The 18,643-nt window shown below is 30.2% G+C and overlaps 1 long non-coding RNA gene across 1 annotated transcript in view; it reads left to right on the plus strand.

Annotated features, from left to right (window-relative positions):
• Positions 1-4,192: 4,192 nt before the first annotated feature.
• LOC130446049 (uncharacterized) overlaps positions 4,193-18,643 on the plus strand; it is a 30,571-nt gene continuing 16,120 nt past the window's right edge. Inside the window, exons 1-3 of the long non-coding RNA XR_008910105.1 lie at positions 4,193-4,587; positions 7,120-7,230; positions 8,945-9,018. This is a non-coding gene — a long non-coding RNA (uncharacterized LOC130446049). The remainder of the gene's footprint in view (positions 4,588-7,119; positions 7,231-8,944; positions 9,019-18,643) is intronic.

The following is an 18,643-nucleotide window of genomic DNA, read 5'->3' on the forward strand; positions in this document are numbered from 1 at the left end:
AATATAAAAATTAAATAAAAAATCTTTTTTTTTTATTGAATTACAAGATCCATATTGAATTTTAAGTGAACGCCATCTGTTGTATATATAAAGCGAATTTTGAACCAACGTTTGATTATAACTTTAAGTATCGATATCTTGAAAACGAAGCGAGATTTCAAAAAATTTCATTCAACATTTTCGATTTATTTTGACCTAATTAAGCAAAATCTGCTGTTAAATGGCCACGGAAATCCTATTCTCCCCATAAAATTGTTATAAAAACTACACTAGAATTTCCGTTGAGAAGCGTGTTGTTCGAGAGAAATATGCCAATATGGATCCTCATTACGCGATTTCCTTTCGTTTCTCGTTGCCACGTCCATCGTCTGCCTTTATCCAAGTGCAAATCGCTCCGCACATTCCTCATAGTTCATACACGTCCTGGTTGAAACTTTCCTACTAGAAAGTATAGTAAAACGTTTTTCCCAAGGGCTTTTACACTAATTCACTGTGATATTCCATCGCGTTTCTCCCTCGGAGAGCCCTACTTCCATCATGAACATCCCCCGCCAACTTATTGATATCACAGTCTTAGTTGCGATGCTACACCTGCAGAACTTCCAGACGACACAAATAGGTTTACCTATAGGACGTTCCTATATCCACAAGAAATAAACAATAGTTGCTATAACTGATGTACCGCATTTTGAATATTCTCGGGGTGAGATAAAAATTAAAAATTACCCTTCCAGATTGTCTATATTTCTATCTAATCATTACCATGTCAGCCCTTTTTGTATCTAGAATACAAAGTTGTAACTAACGTATATATTAAAACTGTATTTTCACTTTCCAAACCATTTTTTCTTTTATAAATCGCTGAGATTGTCAAACTTGATAAATTTTTGGTTGTTAAAACTTTGCAGAGAGTTGGAAGAGATTCTAATAAATCAAAATTTCTGGTAGTCGTTTCATTTTTTGTAATTCCTTTATATAGGTGTCAACCATATCAAAACATCGACCACGACATTCAATATTTAAGCCATTAATCGATGTTTTTGTAAGTTCTTAATGTATTCTCGTGTCATTATTGCGATTGAAAATCCATAAAACTGAGTGTTCCATGTAGTGAAAGTGACTACAAAACACTTTTGGAACGCTCTGGAGTGACTTCAACCACTTTAATGTTGACAGTTTAATTTCGATGATATAAATATTAATAACATTATTTTTTGAAACTAATTAATAGATTAATATCGACATTGCAAATATCATTAAGTACCTAATATGTAGTGTTCAATAAATAAAATATTTATAATTCCTTATTATTTATTTTCTTTCCTCGGTATAATTCAAAAAGTTTTGGATCTTACGCGTCGTCTAAAAAATGTTGTGTACGCCGCGGCTGAAATAGTACCTTGTTGGACTCGTATGTTGCTCGTCTCGCAATTTTAAGACTCGACCAACAAAGCAGCACTTTCAGTCCTTGGCATACAAATTAATTGTCCAAGAATTGTCTAGGTGTGTACGATTTTTGGGCCGTCGTTGACACGAGCGGTTGGCATCTTCAGAAACAAGAATCAGTTTGAGACTATTAGCGAACAACTTGTAGTTGTGTGACCCTTTTTGTAAGGGCATTGCAGTGTTTATGCCTTGAGAACGAAGGATCGGTCTCACCTAGAGTAGAAACTAGTTCAGCTTTCGTTTTGGTTGAGCTAAAGCCTTTCAAATAAAAATATTCCATCACATAACGATGTTTAATTTTTTCCATATTGGTTGCCAAACAAATACCAAATCAATACGGAGTTTTCAAACTTGAAACATATTCTGTATAGATCGTGTACGTTCTAAGACAAAAGTGGAATTTTTCAAGCTGCTACTGTCATTTTTAGATCGGGTTAAGTACTTCTGGAACCATCCTCGTATGTTGAAACGAAATAAATTACTAGGTGCGAAAACGTGCAAATATTTATGCGAAATATTGTTGGTAATGAGTCAATCATAGAAAATCAATAGTTTTTATATACATAGATGTATAAACAAAATTACCTGTCTCAATAAAATGACACAGACCCCTCTTTGTGTGCGCGTCAAATGTTGACCAATCTTATTTATACACATAAAAACTCGTGTAGTTTCTGTTTGGAATTTCTCTCTCCTCGTTATTATGTACATCAGATGGAATTTATTCGGTTCGGTAGGTAAATTTGCGTATGGTAAACTGTGTTAAATAACAATAATAATAATAATAAAAGTCAAATATGCGCCACAAACTATGATTTGTTTAAATAAAATATATATTTATGTTTATAAATTTAACACAAATATTTGATTATTTTCTGTTATATCGAACAATATACGTTGTTATCAATGATTTTACTGTTAAAATATACGGGCGCGGGTATTTTTAAACACATTTAGTTAATTTTTTACCAGTTTTCATATTAAAAAATCTTTGCCTTCCGTCATTTCTTATCAACGGTAAAAGATTAGGTAGAAGAGTTTAAACGAGACCGAAGACTGCATCGTACTGGTCGACCAAATGAGGTTAAGAATCGAGAAATGTTAAAAAAATGCACCAAGCGGAACTGGGTAATCGTCGACTGAAAGTGCGCGAGGTAGCAAACATATTAACAGAAAATTTAGACATGAGACAGCTGTAGACAAGATGGATGCCGCGTTTGCTCAGAATGGAACAAAAACAAGCTTCGCGAAGATGTTTCCATCGAGTGTTTGCCAATGTTTTACAGTAATAAATCCGTTTCATAACCATAGATTGAATGAGGGTTCATCACATAGAAAATAATAATCAAAACAATGGACTGAAAAGGGAGAACCGGCTCCAAAGAAGACAAAGATCGTTCCATCTGCAGGCCAAATTATAGCGTCGGTTTTTTAGGATAATTTCTATTGACTATATTGAAAAAGCAAAAACTATCAACGGTGAGTATTATGCGAACTTATTGAACGAAAAAATCAAGCCAAAACGACCGCATTTGACTAAAAAGAAAGAGTTGTTTGTACCAGCTCCATATCCTTTATTGCAATGGCCAAAATTAACGAATTAAAGTTTGAATTGCTACCTCATGCTCCCTATTCGCCAGATTTATCCCCTAAGGATTATTTTCAATGATCAACAATGATTACGTTTCAAATTAAATATATTTTTTCCCAAAATTTTCGTGTTTCTTTGTTGTGCCGGGTACTTCTGGGACCACCCTCGTAAAAATTTGCGCACTCGTAATACAATTATGAACAAACATGATAAAAACATCAGAAGATTATTATCTTTTGATCTGCCTACTTTTTATAACACCCTGTATTTCTAAAAATAGTTTTATTTATACAAGTTGCAATAATGACATTCGATGATCAATATTTTGAAAAAAAATTACGACTGACGATATATTTTTAATGAAATCAACGTGTGTACGTACGTACTTTAATGTATCGAACGATTTTGCGTGTAGATTTATAATTTGTACCCTCTGCTATTTCCCTGTCTCATAATACTGAGTAATAAGAAAGTCAAATAGAAATGGGAAGAAGTAGTGCCATTAAGGCAGCACCAGTGTCTTAGATCTTTAGATATATCATATTTAATCGGCTTACCTATGGAAATAATGCTAAAATGAAAGTTACTATTTGCGCTTAATATTCCTAGAACAAACTTTCGGTTCTATTCTGCAACTGCTTCGAGTAAAATTATCTTAGAACTAGCAAACATTCCGACCACTTAAGTTTCTTTCGAGTATATTCTAGTTCCTAAATAACTTTGCTATTATGATTTTATTGCAATCAGATATTTTTAAATAATGTAATTTTTTGTTTTCCAAACATTTTATCCCGATGACCTATTTACTCAAATGTGTTGTGAGTTGTCTATCTCGAATTATTTTAGAGCCAATGAGATCATTGCATGTAAATCATCAACTGTATCATCCTAGATCTATGAAATCGATTGAGACAACTGGTTATTTCAATAAAAAAATGTGGATATCGAGAGTTTTTTTCAATAATATTAATCAAAGACTTTTATGAGTGAATTTTTTATAGTAACAGTGGATTACATCGTTTTATTGGAATAAAATTCGACAATTAGATCTTTTATAACCTGTTCGTGGATAAGTACGATATGTAAACATTCCTTTTTAATGTGTGAACTATATTGATTTATTTTTCTTAACATACGAATTAACAAATAAGTTTTGTTGCTAAAATAGGATAAATTCGTAATATCAGTTGACTTTGAAAGTATAAGCTTAAAAAATGAAAGTTTTTTAATATATAATTTTATTTTATTGATCTAAATAACGTTTTAATTATTTTGTGTAGGAATAAAAACAAATTCGTGCAGATTTAAATTTTTTTTAATTTTATTTATAATTTCCACTAAATCAAGATCGCAGGCGATAGATCGATAACCCTATTGGTCGATATTAAAATCAATTGTCATTTGAATTTCCTTTGTTCCTTAGTGGGTGCTTTGTGTAGTTAGGTAGTGGTTGTGCAAATATGGCTGTACTTGATTAATTAATTATTGTTATTACTTGTTTATTAGTGTTAAAGTGTGTGGTTTGGTTAAACAACAATGAATTATCTTTGGTAAGTTTTTATTTTATTTATTTAGACTTTTTAATCATAATGATCTTTTTTATTCTTAAATAAAAAGTGCAGTGACGTCCATTTTGATAATTTCTTACTTGCTTCTAGAAATTCCTAAATTACTTATACTGCGGTTAATGTAGTGTAGTTTTTATATTTTATCGTGTAAACAAGAGAATATTTACAGATATTTATATATAAATATAATTAAGTTCAATTGTTAGGAAATTTCATTTTTTTATTTCATAGTTTGGATATGAGATTTTGAAATTAATTTTTTGCTATATACATATTACTGTTGTGTACAAATTAGTAGTCTTACATTGTATTATATGTTTAATTTCGGATAGGGGATAGCCCTACCGATGGATAAAGTAGCAGATTGATACCCCTTAAGGACGTTATTGTCCATATATTTTGATTATCATTTGTTTCTCAGTAGGTGTAGTTATTTAATGGTCATACAAATATGCTAGTTTTCGATTCTCATCAATTAAACATCAATTTCTTTTTATTTTTAAACCGCACTCATCTTTTTATGATTTTTTATTTGCTGCTTTCTTGATATTCTACTTTTTGCGTTTAAAAATTTGTAAATATCACTCATACCTACTGTGCTATTTACTATAAACAGGCTTGATTGATTTAAATTATCAATCATTGTATTTTTGATTGAATTTTATGTTTTATGACTTCTAAATTAAGATCGTCCTGCCGACGGCGACAGGTGCTAATTGTATCTTGTGCTTTTAAAAATTTGTAAATTACTCATACTTCCGTTTATTTATCATAGTTTTATATTATATTTCGTAAACAAGTTAATAATAGGAGATATTCATATATAAATTTTATTAAAAGGTGCAATTTTTAGAATTTTTCTTTTATAGTTTTTATATTAGATTTCATATTTAATTTATTGCTATATATATATAATGTTTTTGATTAAACTTTAGCGGTTAATTAAAATGTAGCGCTCGAATATAAATTTTTTCATCTTTTTTATTTAGTTTCGTTTTTTGTGTCATGAAAACCAAGGTGGCTGTGCCGATTGCGGATGTGATTGTTGTTAGGTACAATTATCGATAACCCTATTGGTCAATAATGACAACTGTCAATTGAACTTCCTTTGTCTTCTATTTGATGTTGGATCTAGTTATTTGGTGGTTGTGCAAATATGGAAGTGCTCGTTTTTTACTAATTAAAATCAGTTTTTTCCTTTATAAATTAATTTTAAAGTGAAATTAATAATTAAAATAACAGTGAATTACTATTGGTAAGTTTTTATTTAATTTATTTTCATTCCTTAATTGCAATATCTAATCTTTTTTTAATTCGAAATGAACTGTGCAGTGGCGGCCATTATGATAATTCACTTTGCGTTTCTAAAAATTTGTAAATTACTCATTGTTGATTATTTACTGAGGTTTTTTATTTTATTTCGTAAATAGGAAAGTAATGGGAGATATTCATATATAAATTCAATTATCAGACTTAATTTTTAGAATTTTTCGATATTTTTCTTTTATAGTTTTGATATTAGATTTCATATTTAATATATAGTGTTGTTAATTAAAATGTAGCGCTCGAATATAAATTTTTTCATATTTTTTATTTAATTTCATTTTTTGTAATTTATGAAAACTAAGGTGGCTGTGCATATTGCGAATGTCATTGTTGTTAGGTACAATTAGGTCAATTGAACTTCCTTTGTTCTTTAGTCGATGTTTGATCTAGTTATGTGGTGGTTGTGCAAATATAGCTGTGTTCGTATTTTACTAATTAAAATCAGTTTTTTTTTATAAATTAATTTTTAAGTTTTTATTCAATTTATCTCCATTCCTTAATTGCAATAATCTTTTTTTACTTCGAAATGAGATGTGCAGTGGCGGCCATTATGATAATTCACTTTGTCTTTCTTAAAATTTGTAAATTATTTATACTTCTGCTCATTTTACTGAAGTTTTTTAATTTTATTTCGTGAACAGAGTAGTAATTAGAGATATTTATATCTATATTTAATCCATAGGTTCAATTTTTAGAATTTTCCATTCTTTTTATTTCATAGTTTTCATGTAATATTTCAAAATTAATTTATTGCTTTATACTTAGCGCTGTTAATTACACCTTTGTAGTGGAACAACGAATTTTGATTCTCTTTTTTTAATTGTCAGTAAGTATTGTGGGTATTAAAGTTGTGATTGTGCAAATATAGTAGCAGTTTTGATTTCCACTAATTAAATATCAATTATTTTCCGTTGTTTTTCAATTTCAAAATGAATATATAATTCAAAAACTGTAGATTACCCTCGGTACTTTTACAAATTAATTTAATTGATAAGTTCAGTTTATTAAATTGTATGAAATGTTTGAGTTATGATAGTTCATGTTAGAATTTGCTAATGGTCTAGGAGCTTTTTCACATTTACGAGAAAATTTTTTCAAAATATTTCAAGTTTATTTTCGATACCATTTTATTTGAAACAATAAAATAATTTTTCAAAATAGATATTTGATTTGATGTTTTTGTTACAGCTCGCGTAATAAGTGATCGTATCGATCGTATAATTAATTTTTTAATTCGAACTTAAACGAAACGAAAAGTGTATAACGCGCGATTCGATAAAATTTGCGGTATGTCGAAAGGTAGGTGAAAAATATTTCAATTTATTTGGAAAGTGATTAAATTCTTTATATATTTTCCAAAAATTAAAACAAAACATATAAAATACTAATAAGTGTCAAATTTTTGAAAAATTCAAACTTATTTCGTTTTCTATATTTTGATGAATATTTTTTGAGTTTTTGTTATTTATTGGGTGTGCTGTTGCAGTGATCAGTTGCTTTTGTCTATTATAGGTTGTTTCAATAGTTTCAGGATTCCCAGGACGAGATATTTTTTTTTCAGGAATTACACATCAAAAACATTAATAATGTTATTTAAATTAAAAAAGTTAAATTTGATAATAATTACTTAGAATATTCAGTAAATTAACTTTTTTTCAAAATTATTATGTTTAATTATGTTATGTTAAACAGTTAGGGCATTGTGGACATAATTTATTTGAGAATCAAATCATTCAAATAAACGAATTTTAGTGAAAGTAATAAAAATAATTTGCATTTAAAATTCATTTTTTAATCCTTCAATAAATTTAATCAAATCAATTTTTTGTTCCAAAAGTACAAAATCTATTTGAGAATATTTAGTTGACATTTTTTTTTGAAAATTTTTTGGTTTTCAAATCAAATTAATTTCCGAATTTTTCATTAATTTTCGTCAAACACTGATAAAATTTGGTTTAATTATTCTAGAAATATATAATCAAAATAGAAATAACATTTATGAGCCATTCAAAATTAACTTTACACATGTTTAATTTTTTTTTTAAATAATCAGGAAGTTGAAGAATTTTTGAAATTTTCTCTGATATATTTCGAGTTTCCAAATAAATTTATTAAGAAATTAATTAATTATAAAATGAAATTACTATGAACACCAGGTGCAATAATATACGTAAATTTGCATGTACAATGAGGAGGAGGAGAAGAAGAAGATCTTGTATTTTTTTCTAGGTACAACGGAGATTTGACAGTCCATGATCGTTGATTTTTTTCTATATTTATGTGTGTCTGATTGATATGATAAAATGAGATCACATGGTTATCCCTAGGTACAATAAGGACTCGTAGTTTTTAGAAAATCTCCTTCAACTTTTCATCATTTTAGTAATTTTTTTGCCAAATCGCAGATCACTCAGAACAGCTCGCATATTTGGGGTACTCGGTTTAACAAGTTTTACTATAAATTAGATACGCGTTCAAAAAATTATTTTTTTTTCTAAATTTAATCAAAATTAGATATTTAAGCTGCTCTCTCTTTCAGATCAGGGAGTAGGCAGATTGAGGCTCTGACACCTCAATTAGACTTTGATTCGGGGATTTAGCACTTGAAGTTTTTTAATTAAAACAAATTATTTTCAATAGAAACATCAAATTTATTCAACTTTTCACTTTTTCGCGATTATTTATCATGATTTTATGTCTTATTTCCGTGAAAATCTTATTTTTCAGTAACTTGTAGACTCGATTATCATTCAAATGACTTTCTGAGTAATCTGTTGAGATTTTCTTTACCTATGAGGACGAGGCTGTTGGGTTAAGCTAATTTTTTTCGGAAAATTAGTTCCTTAGAAACGAGTAACGAGAAACAAGTACAGGCTTGAGGTTACTGTAACGTAGTGGACTAACAAGTCTGTGCTATGGGGATGATTGTGTGACGTATGCCTTAATGTAAGTGATAAATGTAGTACGGCAAACCGCCGCGAAGTGAAAAGTGATTCGTAATTTTCGGTTTCAGTGTGTCGCGAATCGGTTTCAAAGTGATAGTGATGGAAAATGGAAATGGAAAGTCTCCTCTGCGCATGATAATATGTGAGTACAAATTATTGTTATCTATATCATGCTAAAGTGATTTTTACCTCGTTTATAAATATAGGGATTTGAAATAACTATGATCTGATGGTGTTAAATCTGGATAATACGATTGTTAATTCTTTTAGTTCGATGTAGCACCGAATATTTGATATCGATCAATTTTAGTTTTTTCTGTTCTAATGAATTTGTAGTCGCAATTTGAATTATGAATTTTCATTAAACAAAAATAAGTTTCCTTTTCCTTTTAAATATACTATAAGGTATATTTTCTACTTTTTTTTTTGAATAATCTTCAAAGTTAGTTCAGTTACCAAGTAGATAATTATCAACAAATTATGAACCGGATCCGGAACGTACCATTCAAAACGCCCCTCGTAGTTTAATAGACGTGTGTAAACACGTATTCATTAATTTGGGGTATTTTATAAAATGCGCGTTTTCATTATAGAAAAGTGTGTCAAATAATGAATTAAAGTGCTTCATATTACGTATCTAATTATAGCAAACTCACGAAAAATTAAATATGTACAAAAGGTAAACGGAATCTTTGGGATGCGGTGGTGGTGTATAGGTACGTGGAATAAGGAAAATTGTACGAGAACCTGTATTTGTAGAGTATACAAAACAAAAGTATTTCTACCTACCACCCGACAGCCGCGCTCTTTCACTCTCTCTCTATCTCTAAGTTTGGCTTGGAAATATTTGCCGACAGTAATACATTTTCTTGCTAAATAAATTATTTCAGTAAATGTTGGCGTTGTAGAGTGAAGAGGGAGCAAAAGTCAATGTTTGATAAATACCGAAGTGGGATTTTTAAATATTTTCATAACTCTAGCTCCTTTTTTCCTAATTTTATTTGTTAATTCATTTTCTATTCAATCCAATTCATAATGAACGCGAATACAAAATTTACACGTTTCACGTTATACTGTATACCGCGAATTTCAAAAAAATTTTTATTTACGAGGGTCATCTGAAAACTTTCCGTTGTATATTTGCGAATACGTTGAGAGTGTGAGACATTTTGGAAGTTTAGTTTCTGCTTCGTAATCGTATACATGAAGATTTTTCTTAAAATGGAAACAGTCATTAAATAATTGTTTTCTAAAGGCGATTGGTTGACCACCCACTGTATACACCAGATTTAACCTCGAGCGTCTTTTTACTATTTCCTAACCTCGATGTTTCACGTGTATAGTAAACGCCTATTTGAGGAGAAAGGGTTAAAAAGATTAGAGGAAAAATTGTATATATTTAAAAGAAAAAAATAATAACTCTTATATTTTTATTAGATCGGAAACTTTTCAGACAACCCTCGTATCTCTTATTCTCACTATATGCATACGTTTAATCTTTTCTGAGTCTATCGGATTTAATTTTAATAATCTTATCGACAAATCAGCTTCTAGAAAATTGTACGAACATTTTTTTGATTTTCAAATATTCAAAAATCCAACGATCAATTTGAAATTTGTTGATACACACCCTGTAGGGTTCATTCCATTATAAAATTCATTCAGTGGTACTACCTTCTTAACAATTTGACACGCAGCTTATCCTAAATCGTTCTTTTTGTATAATACAAAAGGATACGTTGTAGTCTCGTTTTTATACGGGTATCGGTAATAAATCTTCAATGAAACGAGTACTTCCTGTTGTATTTTATCGTTGTTACCGAATTTATCTTTTTTATTACAATGGAATTTGCATTTTTATTTTCTGCGATAGTTTTTGAAAATTCGATATCTTATAATTTGTCATTAAAATAATAAGTAACAGGTTTCTGCAGCTGGAATTTTTCATTTTGAATTCGTTCTTATAAGATGTGCATGTATCCGCTTACGATATATCTTTGGCATTCTCCTCGTAGACTTTGCTTCAGCACTAAAAATATCACGAGCCATTCGCTATTTAATTTATAAAATTTGTGGTTTTTATTGACTAATTTTTTCGATTTCATGATTTTTTTCTAAAATCGATCCAATACTGTATCATAATAGTCACGGTTTCCACTTCAAACTATCAAAAGCTGATCGATGCCCCTTTACTTGCACCTTTTGACGAATTAGGAAGAGACTGCAGATTCGATCGTCACTCCGATTTCGCGTACCTAGCACCAGGTCCTACTCCTATTTCTTCTGGAGTCAACTCGTAGGACCAGACTCTCTTGGTGTCTTCACAGGTTTTACCTGAACCTCCGGGTTAGTGGAGGACGGCTGGAGGTGGATTCCTTGGCCGCCCCTGCTTGCTAAGAGCCATCAGCTTGGAAGCTCGTCAGGTTTTGTTGTTATTTTTGATCCATTGTTGGGAGAAATTATTTTGTTTAAATATTCACGTGAATTGTTTCAAATTCCGGTTTTCCGTAATGATTTTCAAAATTTATCGAATTGCAACTGCTTCTTTTGGACGTCTTGATCATCAAGCACCATCCGTGCTTATATAGTAACGTTTGAGCTTCTAACTAGTCATTTATGCTCGATTTTCCCGGGGGAAAATTTCTTATAATACTTTTCAACGGCTATTCTGAACGAAATTATCGGGAGGATGAACACTAAATTTAACAGCTGTCGGAAATGTGGTGTTTTTTAAGGGAAAATAAAAATAAGTGATTTGTGGTGACCTCTATTTGTCAGACTGGAAATCAATGCGGAAATTTTGTGATAATCGATAGTTTAATTTTTTTTTTCGAGAATATTAAAAATATTATAAATAATAACTAGATTTGCGCGAAAAGAAAAAGTATATACCGAAGGAAAAGACAAAAGTGAATTGGGGTGTGTTTGTTTAAGAACAATAAATTACGTATGAAAATTATCTTTGTATTTATATTTAAACAGCCACCTCGATATGAAGTCGAGAGAAACTCGACTTTTCGACAAATATCTCAGGAACAATGAAATGAATCATCGGTGTTTACACACGTAAAACCGACTACATTTTATCTCTGAATTTCAGAAATATCAAAAAGTTTTTAGTCCGGTAAAAATAAATTTCTTTTTGTCGAAATATTTCTAATCAGAAAACGAAAAATTATTTTCATGCTATTACACACATACGTTGGATCAAATATCGATTATACCATTTACTATTCGTTTTCAGCTACTAGTCATTATTTAAAATGTCCACTCTTGGTGGTGTGTAGCTATTTTTTCATAATAAATTATCGATTGATTTTTTACATTCAATTATCTACCTCTTTCCCCAATAAATTAACGTCGCGATGAATTGTTAATAATTTGTTGAAGTTGCTTGGTTAAATTGAGTGAATTAATTGTATCAATTATGGCCACAAATTATAAACTTTTTTGTTATCGCTAACCTCCCAATTTTGAAAATTTGAATCGCGAAAATACTGAAATTCTTCGTTAGAATTCGTGGTAATTATCTAAATATCATCCCCCACCCCCTATCGACTTGAGGTTATGGAGGGTAATAAAGAAAAGTGTACTGAGTACAAAAAAATTATTCCAGCCATCGGTCATCCCTTATTAAAAAAATAGAGAGGGTTAAAGGATAAAAATTTGACATTTTCAAAATTACGCGTGTACAAATTATAAATTATAAATTTTATTTTATCATAGAAAAATACATATGGAAAAATCGAAAATTCAATAACTTTTTGTTTATGGTAAAACAGGGTAAAAAAGGATCAAGGGGTTTGACGGGCGATAGGGGTTAACTTAAAAACAATCACCACCTACAAATTCTACCTTCCATAAATTGCAATTACCTCCCTCTAATACTCCCCGCAACCCCAAGGCGATAGGGGGCGGGGGATGATTTTTAGATAATTACTAGCGCCTTTTGTAGTTGATATAATAAATTTCGTATTTTATAACAACGTGACAATTCAACTTTCATTTCAATAAGAAAATTTAATCTGGTCTAAATCGTAAGACTAAAAGTCGGACTTATTTTTTGTTTCTTTAATGACGTCTGCGTCTTTCGAGAACAATGGAAGGGTAACGAACAAAAGAACGTGATACGCGATAACAAACTCGTTGGTTTCAATTGTTTTAACAGTTATCTTTAGCTTCTATTTATTCAAATAAGCACTCAATTAACAGTCTTCGTAAACAATTTCTAATCTATATGTTATTAAAAATTAAATCTCGTTGTTAATTAAATGACGTTGCTATGGAATTCAATTCAATTTTTATTTAGGTTGCGAAACGTGTGCCCATTAATAGGTATATTTTCCAATTATAAAAAAGAACTTATTGATATCGTGTCTTATGTCATTTTTCTCCATTATGATAATTAACTTTTGGAATTACTCCCCTAATAGTCCAGATTTGGTATCGAGTGATTATTCTATTCAAACTAACATGGATCTGATTTATACTTGAAAAAAAATTTCTATTTAGTTATTCAACTTGGTTTTCCAACCACCAAGATCTGCTCCAATCGACTTTTTCCTATTTCCTAACCTTAAAGTTTCACTATGTTTCACTTGTTGGAAAACTAAAATGTCTTCGTTCGTTTGTTCGGTCGGAAACTATTCAGACAACCCTCGTATATATTGTAATAATTGGTTATAAAGTTTGTTTATAATTAATTTTTCATTTTTCTAAAGTAATTATTTACTTAATTAATGCTAGTTACTGGAAAATAATCTCGTATATTAAATTAAATTCACGTGTTGATAATTTACGTGGTTGTTTTGTTCTACACCGTATATTACTAACAAGTAAATCATAATAGTAATTACAATATTATCTTATACTACTAAATACTATAATAAACAAGTCTTTAGATATAAATATATCACAAACAAATCATTAAGTGCTTATATCTACATAGTAAACTTATTGACAAAGTATCTCGTTATTAATAGAGACTCTGTTGAAATTAGCCCTCTCTCGCTAGGTTTATATAACATAGAAGAGAAAAAGAAGAAGAGAAAAAAAAGTGGAAACAATGGCAGTGGTTATTTACGTAGTCAACAATTTGTGTGCTCGGGCAAATAACTAAATATTGGCCCGTCGCCGTTGCCGGTCGCGTATATATACGTACATACATACATACACCGTTTGATCTGTTCAAATTTGAATTTAAGATTAAATTTGTTAGATCCACAACCCACCTGTCAACACTACATGGAAATAACTCAAATATTATTATTTTTACAAGTAAATGTTTATGTTTGCCCAATAGTTCGTGTGTGTTGTGTGTGTGTATATATATATATATACACCTACTTATTTGTCTAAATATTTGATACTCTTTATACTTATTTATTAGTAGTTTTTTTCATTCTATTCATTTATTAATTTATATAAATTATAAACTTTTATTGATTACGACGACGTCAATTTTATATTTTACGTTTTTAATTATTTTAAATATGAAAATATCTATCGGAAAAACTTTTTCATTTTCACTCTAGTTGATAATTTAAAAAAATAACCTTGAAACAAAGTATTTCACTTCGGTGTATAGTTAAATTCGAAAAAAAAATAAAAAAATTTTTTTTGTTAGTATAGAAGCGTTAATGATTTCGGTTCTCGTTGTCGTCATACTTCTAATTGGATGTTTCTCATTCAAGGTAATTATGTAAATTTCAAAGTTTGCTTTTATCATCAACATACCAACATCGCGACTGTTGTTCGATATTATACACCTATGTATATATAGGTACCTACGTTTCTCTCCAAACGAAGTGCTAAATAAAGAACTTATAGCGGCCATCATGACTTGAGGCCTTTTAACCTGAAATAAAGTATATGTATTTCAAATTGGAGATAATTATCACTTCAATAAAAACGCACCACCGCGTCGTACCACGTACCCTCGGGATATAACTTATCGGGTTAACAAACTGTTGAAATTAGTACTGAAAAAAAATTGCATACTACAGTTATCACTTATTTATTTAAAGTGTTGCTTTTTAGTAATTGCTCAACGCGTCGCGTCGTCCGTAACTTCAATATTTCAAGGACAATTATTAAGCCATCTTCAGATGCTGCTTCCTGATAGAAATACCAATCGAACGAATCAAGTAACAAAAGTTATTTGCTATGACGACCTAATAGCCCAAGAATCATTTAAGCATTGTTGCATTTTAATCAAAATTTCTTTGAAAAATAGATATTCGTCAAATATTTCTATTTTTCTTTTGGTCTATTTTAAAAATATTCCATGACAGTTAAATACACTCACAAGCAACAATCCAATACACTCCAGAGCAACTACCGCCATTTCTTGGTCAGGCCATCCTCGTAGATTTTTTAAAATATGGAATTGTTAAAAGAGGGGGTGTGATATTTAAATAGTTTTTAGAATAGAAATTTGAAAGGAAAAATTCATTTCACAATTACCATGTTTTAATTTTAACCACATATCGTAATGTTGGTCAAATCGTAATTATGCGTTAATTTTGTTAAGCAGTGTATTTCCAATTTTTCCAATTTCACTATTTTTCTTTCATTTCAATCTTACACATAAAAAAAAATCAAAAATTTTGTTTCAAATAATGAATATTTCCATTGTTGTTTCTTATCCCAATTTCATATAAATACTTAATTTTCTTTTTCACAGGAAAATTCAATTTTATTATGTTTGTTTTTAAAATTTTTTTTCAATTAAAAGATATACAAAAACACACCTAATAATCGTATTGTTTGATATTTGCAAACGTTTACAAAAATGTTTGCTCGACAATCACCGCATACTAAACCAGATTGATAACTGTACGGCTATTTTTCTTCCTATTTTTTTTTCATTCTTTCTTTGAAAAAAGTCCTTCGTCGTTTAGTCCGACCGCTAACAATGTAACCCCCGTCGCTAAACACATCTAAAATCGCAGATAAATTGGCATCGGAAATGCTGTTAGGATGTTGAAAGTCAACAGTGGTTGAATGGAAAAGCAGGCCCCCGTTAAAAAGGTAGGGTAGGCCAGGTGTCAAAAATACAAAAGCCCGTGAAATCGACCCCACGCCCCATGAATCTTGTCCTCATAATCGTACCGAAGATAAATTGACCTTATGTTAAAAAGCCCATAGATTATGTAATCTCTCTTATATAAACATTTCCGTAGTTTTCAATTATATACAAGGAATTATTATTATTATTACCAGGAATAATTTTTTTACGAGAAAAACCTTTAAAACGTCTACTTTGGTTGTTTTCATTTTTGAAATTCCGTCTACTCGTCGCGAAAATATGAAATTTTGACGTGATACTCATGTCTCATTACATATTTTTTTTCGAAATAATAAGTTACGAGGTGATCCTCATATTAACTCCCAAACCATTAAGAAAAATTGTAAAACTGGAATCATTTTCTTAAATCTAAACAATCCGTCATCAATTTTTTAATACACTCAAAATAAACATTATCGAGTAAAAGAAATGAACAATAAAAAAACCATGCATGAACGGCTTTGACCAGAAGCTAAAGTTCAGACGGGCATGCAGAAATTTGTATTGTATTCATACATCGTTCAATAAAACGCTCAAATGCTCCATTGAACTGATAAAACCGAGAAGGGCGGTACGGCGGTTATAGTGGTATGTATAGAAAAATAAAAAAATATTGTTTTATACTATAGGAAACAAATTATATAGTATAGTAGATTCGTAAATATGTTAGCTTCAAGTCTCTTGAATTAGCCCAAACAAAATTATTCGTTTCAAATATTATTGATTAAATTTGAATATAAATTATGCTGGTATATAACCAATAATGGCGATAAATCAAACTGACCTGTTTGTATCAAGGTGTAGGTACACGTTATATATATACGAGGAAACGTAATATATTAGCATCGAATTGCGTGTATCCCCCCATAAACAGGCCGGGAACATTGTTTGACAAAGCACAATACATGACAATAATCTGTGACAAATTGCCAAGTTGAATGGTTATTCATGGGCCCTTCGTACGTCCGTTCCCATCGATATTACATATATTTCGTAAAACGCAAAATTGGGTGAAACATATCATATACAAGGGTAAAATGAAAAACTAAATAAAAATCGATAATAAGTAGAGAGATTTGGCGAATGAGTAAAATACTTTCATTATCACTTTTTTTTGTGTATACAGGTACCTAAATGGTTTCCTTTTTATAAATATATTTCATATTTGTCACAATAGTTGAATCGCATCTATTTACATCTCGTGTTCTTTGTTAAAAAGCGTGTAGGTGATGTTGTGTTTTGGAATGTTGACTTTAGAATTTCTACGGTGTATTTCAAAAGGACTATGCGCATTTACCGGAAATGTAAAAGATGACACCTACGTCCAACAAACCTTTTGTGATATTTTGAAAAACGTGTGTTTGTGTGACTCTTTTCTCGTATTTACCGATCGTTTCTTTCGAATGATGACATGTGTATTTAGAAAGATTTACGATTTAGAAAACTGAATCTTCATTCATTTAATAAACAATTATAATGTTCTGTATAAGTGAATAACTGTATATTTTGAATGTCAAAAACATGACTCAATTAGTCGTGTGACTGATACACAGATGGCGTTGCCAATGTCAAATTCATATGACGTTTATGATGTACCAAATTTAACATTTCGATTAGTCAGAAAAAAGTGACAGTTTTCAAAACAATTTCTTGTGTTAATTGTTCATGATTTCAAAAGTATTATCCGGACTCTGCTCCTTTGAAAAGAACCGTTTGTTATTGGTTTGCTGAATTTAAACGTAGTCGTACAGACACCGATAATGGTGAACGTTCTGATCGTCCAATTGAGGTAGTTATATCTAATTGTAAATTCAAAATGCGTGAAATAGCTGAGAACCCAAAGAAATCAGAAGGCATGCATGAAGATTTGACCATGAGGAAGTTTTTTTCAAAGTTGGTTCCGCAGTTACTCACAGTCGATCAAAACCAACAACGTGTCGATGATTCAGATCAGTGTTTGGTCATGTTTACACGTCTTACAACAGATTTTTGCGAAAGTGGATCATCATCTGAGTCAATTTCAGCCGGTGAACCACGTCCGAAGCGTCCAAAGGTATAACCATTGTATAAAGAATAGGATAGTAGAACAGTGACAATGTTACGCCATCTAGTAACTTTTACGCTCGTTCTTCATAAAAATGACCCGAAGCTTAGTGCCATCTGAAATAAACAGCACTATTTTCAACAACTAAATTTTTTTGGAAAGATCCGAACTAAATGTGAAGTTTTGTTTATCTTCGAAATTCGAACCGACAGTACATTGTTGCCGATTTTACTTTTTATTGCGAAAGTGACACAAATTACCTATTCGATAGAAATCTTTACAATAGATAGATAGGGCGTATTTTGAAATATCATGTTTCTAATAATGTTATAGCATGTATTGATCTCGAACCGAAAATAAACTTAATCTCAGTACTAATTATTTATCACCAATTTCAATGTATAAAAAAAGATTTTTGTAATGAGTTCGTGTAGCACTAGCAAATGAAACAAATAATTTTTCATTAATCTGTTAATCACTTAAATTTGGGATAGAAAAAAGGATCCATGCACAAAGGTATATAAAATATATATACTTTCGTTTGGTGACTGAAAATATGAATTTGCTATTTCAGAACCTCGGTCACGAATGTATTTTTGAAACATTCATATTTTGATGATATTTTGAAGAGGCGAAAAAATAAGTCCTGGCTAT

This window comes from Diorhabda sublineata, chromosome 6, assembly GCF_026230105.1.
Source record: "Diorhabda sublineata isolate icDioSubl1.1 chromosome 6, icDioSubl1.1, whole genome shotgun sequence".
NCBI classification, from domain to species: domain Eukaryota; kingdom Metazoa; phylum Arthropoda; class Insecta; order Coleoptera; family Chrysomelidae; genus Diorhabda; species Diorhabda sublineata.